The sequence below is a fragment of the Penaeus chinensis genome, chromosome 42 (genome assembly GCF_019202785.1).
Source record: "Penaeus chinensis breed Huanghai No. 1 chromosome 42, ASM1920278v2, whole genome shotgun sequence".
NCBI classification, from domain to species: Eukaryota; Metazoa; Arthropoda; class Malacostraca; order Decapoda; family Penaeidae; genus Penaeus; species Penaeus chinensis.
This window is the reverse complement of record NC_061860.1, coordinates 360,459-365,614: the sequence shown is the minus strand read 5'-3', so window position 1 is coordinate 365,614 and position 5,156 is coordinate 360,459. Positions and strand designations below refer to the sequence as shown.

At 41.4% G+C, this 5,156-nt stretch overlaps 1 protein-coding gene across 1 annotated transcript in view; it reads left to right on the top strand.

The window, feature by feature from the left end:
* LOC125048027 (inhibin beta B chain-like) overlaps window positions 1-5,156 on the top strand; it is a 116,861-nt gene that overhangs the window by 949 nt on the left and 110,756 nt on the right. The gene's annotated exons all lie outside the window — the stretch shown is intronic.

Genomic DNA, 5,156 nt, shown 5'->3' with positions numbered 1-5,156 from the left:
GAAAACGGAGATAATGGCCGCTTAACTCAAGGTTCTTGACGGTTTGTTACCCTCTACTTTGAAGAGCCAAGATGGCAGGTTCTGTTTGCTTTCTCTGAATACTTACAGATGGCGGTTCCTTTGTCTCTCTTGAATACTTGAAATGTCCATGTTTACCTCGTTTGAATGCTGGGAAATATCATTGATTTTATCTTCGTTACATACATAGAAATGACATAAATTCTATATCACTTATAATCATAGAAATAACACTAATTCTCATCTCCCTCTACTACATAAACACGATCTGATCTGATCTCCCCTGAATGCATAGAAATAACATCCATTTAACTCCCTTGAATACATATAAAAACGACGTTTTTACCTCCCCTTAAATACATAAAAAAGGCAATGATTCCGTCCCCTCGACTAAAAGAAAATGCTATTAGCCCTAATTACCTCAGGGCATAGAGTGTCCACAGTCAGGGGAAACTATGCTAGCAATTTTCTCCAAATTCCGCGAATTCTTGCAACCGCCCGGACGCCGCATCATTTCATGCTAGTGTGACCTCGGAAATACTGCATATTACAGTGTTGTCATGTAGCCTGCATAATGGGGCTGTCATGCTGTGTTACATGACGGAAGGCTCGATCAGTGTTGCCAAGGTACATTAAGTGCTGTATTGTGGCGCGTTTGTTCATTGAAATTGAGACAGATTAAGTGGAGAGTGATTTGTAGTTGTGGAGAGAGGGGAGGGGGTGGAAGAAAGAGGGAGAGAGAGAGAGAGAGTGAGAGAGAGAGAGAGAGAGAGATAGAGAGAGAGCGAGAGAGAGAGAGAGAGAGAGAGAGAGAGAGAGAGAGAGAGAGAGAGAGAGAGAGAGAGAGAGAGAGAGAGAGAGAGAGAAAGAGAGAGAGGGAGAGGGAGATGGAGGGAAAGAGAGAGAGAGAAAAGGGGGGTGGCAGACAGACACATACAACCAGACAGACAGACAGAGAGCCAAACACATAGCCACATTGACAAAGGCAGACAGATAGAAAGAGAAACAGACAGACAGACAACCCACACCTAATCCACGCCCTCCCAGCCACTTCACGCCGGGTCAATTTTTCCACAAAATCCCCCATGAAACCAGCTATGCGTTCGGCCTCTCATCGTTATAATTTGGTCGTTTCCCCCTGAACTAATAGCCACATGAGCCGTCACGCAGCGCCCCGACTTCGTTCCAGCCCTTCTTGTTACGGCGCTGAGTTCCCGAGGATTTCCTAGGATTGCGATTCTTCTCAGATCCTTCGCGACGGAGGAAGCCCTCGCCGGAGGTCGTAAGGCTCTGCTGCGGCCCGGTGGCGATGCGGAGGAATGCCGGCGCTCGTCATGCAATCGGCGCATGGTACTTTTCGGAATCGTTCGTGAAGTAGATCGTCCGTTGTCGGGTCTCGCCTGCGTGGTACGAGCTCCGTTCGTTCCAAGCCTTCTTTTGTCTCTGAACTGTCTTCTTTTGTCTTCTTTTTTCTAATCCTCAGTTATCTTTTTTTTTTTCTTACGTTATTTTATTATCGTTATTATCATCTATTATGTCTCTCTCCTTTTTGATCCCGCGGCGACACGAAGGCAGAACGATGATAAGAGGGCGATAGAGATAACGACAGTGAGATGACAGGGCCTTGGGATGGCGATGGCGGCCGCGAGGGGGCAGGCGGGGAAGGGGGAGAGGAGGAGGAGACTGAGGAGAGAGAGAGAGGAGTGGAGAAGGGAGAGGGAGACAGAGGGAGAGGGGGAGGTGAGAAAGGGACAAAGAAGTAAAGAGACAGACAGGCACGGGAGAGAGAGGAGGGGACTTAGCAGAAGGGGAGAAGGAGGGAAGAAATAGAGGGGGAAGGGAAAACTAGAGGAGGAGGCGGATGACGAGAAGAAAGGGGAGAAACAGAGGAGGACGAGAGAGGAAATAGACGGAGGAGGAATGGGGAGAAAGGTGGAGGGGAGAAGAGGAGAAGGAGGTGTTGAAACAGAAAAAAGAGAGAACAAGGATAGAGACAGAGGAGGAGGTAGACATGGAGGAAGAAAGAAAAGACAAAGGATGGAGAGAAACAGAGTAGATGGAAGAGGTGAGAAAATAGAGTTGATAATCAGACAAAAGAGAAGAAGAAAGAAAAAGAAGATAGAGAGTCAGAGGAGGAGTAAGAGGGAGTCAAAGAAAGGAGGAGGAGGTGAGATAGAGAAAGAAGAGGGGAGGGGGAGGGGGAGGTACTGTGGAATCGAAGTCTGCCATGGAATCCCGGCAGCGGAGCCCGACCGACTGACGTCCGCCTCAGCTCCTCGGAGGCGCAACGAACGCCGGACGTCTGTGCTGCTCTTTTCGTTTTCCATTTTTCTTGTTCTCTTCTTTCTTCTCGTTTTTTTTTTTTTCTTTCTTTTCTTTCCTCCTTTTTTTTTCACTTCGCCGAGTTGAAGATATATATTAAGAAGTTAGGGATGATTTATTTAATTCGACATGTCCGTGCAGCATCGTTGTATTCTTATGCAATTATCATCACCAACCTGTCAGTCTGTTGTCAATCATATCCAGTCTGTCTACTTGTCAATCATCAATAATCTGTCGGCCGATCTGTCATCATTTATCAACAGTCTACCAAATCCATCTTCTTAAAAACAGAATACAAATGAGAACGAAAAAAAAGAAAAAAGAAAGAAAGACGAAAACTGGCCGCCATTTTTTTTTTTTTTTTTTTTTCCTGGAAACGACAAAATTCCTACGAAGCCTTGACCGAACGGCAGCCGTGAAGCCACCTTCTGCTCGCCTGCCTGCGAGCGAAGTGTCAGCCGCGCTTCATCGACCATAAGGGTGTCAGGAGAATGAACCTTTTTAACCAAGTTCGCGATTTTCTGGCGGGAAAATTGGAATGGGAGGGAGGGTGATGATAAAAGTTGTGATGATGGTAATGATGATTATTACTGAAATTATAAAATGTTATTGAACTATGATGGTGGTTATTATCATTGTTATCATTATCATTATTACTGTTATCATTATTATCATCATCAATCGCCATTATTATTTTACAGTCGTTATTATTAGTAATAATGCTAATTTTTATCATCATTATTAACATTATCTTTGTTATCATTGTTGTTATCCTTTTTACTGTTACTCTTATTGTTATCATTAAGGTAATAACGATAAAAAGAGAATTATGCTTTAAAAACAATGATTTTTAGAAATAGGGCAAATACATATTAAAGCAGTAATTATAGTGGAGTTGATAATCATGATGATATATATTTTATGTTGGAAATATATATATATATATATATATATATATATATATATATATATATATATACATATATATTTAATATATTATATATATATATATATATATATATTATATATATATATATATATATACATATAAATATATATATATATATATATATATATATGTATATACATATATATATACATATATATATACATATATATATATATATATATTATACTATATATATATATATATATATATACACATATATATTATATATTGTAGAATATATTTATTATATATTATATATCTATATTTAAATTTATATATATATATATATATATATATTCCTACAAATACATATACATACATACATTTATGCATACATAAATACATACGTACATACATAAATACATATATATATACATACATACATACACACCCTGTAGATTTTGGTAACAGTAATAATGAAAACGAGTGTGATGGCGGCGATAACGTAACATGATATTCCGTTCTCAAAGAACAGTCAACTAATAACAGGAACAATTGCTAAATTTATGTGAAGGATTTCCATTGCTGCCTTTACCTCGCCCCTCTGGTCACCTCCCGGGCCTTGAAGGGAGCGACATCTGACGGCAGTTTCACGCAACTTCATTACTTAATTACGAAATAAACTAGTAACTTTATTATTGTCATTGTTATTAAAGTTTTTGCTATTGTTATTTTTTTGTTGTTATAATTGTAATGACAATAATAATTATCATTAATACTGTTATTATTATTATCCCCATTATTATTGTTATTTTATTACTGTTATGTTATTTTTATTACTTAATATTATTTTTGGTAGTGCCATTATCATTAGTATCTTATAATAATAATAATAACAACAATGATAATAATAATTATAATAATTTTTATTATCATTATTTTCTATCTATCTATCTATCTATCTATCTATCTATCTATCTATCTACCTATCTATCTATCTTTCTATCTATCTATCCATCTATCTACCTATCTATCTATCTATCTATCTACCTATCTATCTATCCATCTATCTATCTATCTATATATATATACACAATATATGTACATATATATACACATTATATATATTAAATATATATTTATATGCATTTATGTGTATGTATATATATATTACATTTTGTGAATAGGAATTGCTAGTGTTTTACGATGTGCTTTTCCGGAAGGAATCCTCATTTCCATTTCGAATGGCCTTCCGCGAAAGGATTTACGAACCAGAAACGCTGACGATACGCAGGCCGCCCCCGCCGCCACTCCTGTCGACGGCGCTGACGATGGCGCTGACGGAGGCGGGGGCGGCGGCGCTGACCGGACCGAAGCGAGGCGTCACGGCTCCCCCCCGCCCCCTCCCCCGTGCTTTCCCTTGCCTTCCACCGGCAGTAAACACGTCGGAGGAATTTCGCCTCAGAAGCCCCGACGGAGAAACCTGTCGGGAGACCCCCTCCCCCTTCCCTCCCCTCCTTACGCCCCCCCCCCCCCCTCTCCGGCCCTCCGCCGCGCTGCACCGCCTGATTAGTCTACCAGAGCAATGCTCTTATAAACCAGTGTGGCTTGGCAGCCTCTTGCCTCCGCCGACGGCGTGTGGTGAGGCGAACGATGCCCCCAGCGCCGCCCTTGTCGTCCCACCGCCCCCTTCGTCGAGGGGCACCGCCCTTTGAGGCCCCTCCCTCTCCCCCTTCCCCCTCCCCTCCCTCCCTCTCCAGTAGGGCACTGGGTCTTCCGCGTCGGACTCGCCGGCGCGGCGGCGGAGACGGCGGTACATACATACGTATATAAATACGTGTGTGTGTGTGTGTTTGTGTGTGTGAATTCCATTCTCTTCCTGATAAGTACCTGCTCAGACGTTCGAAATCACGTCGCGTCACACAAA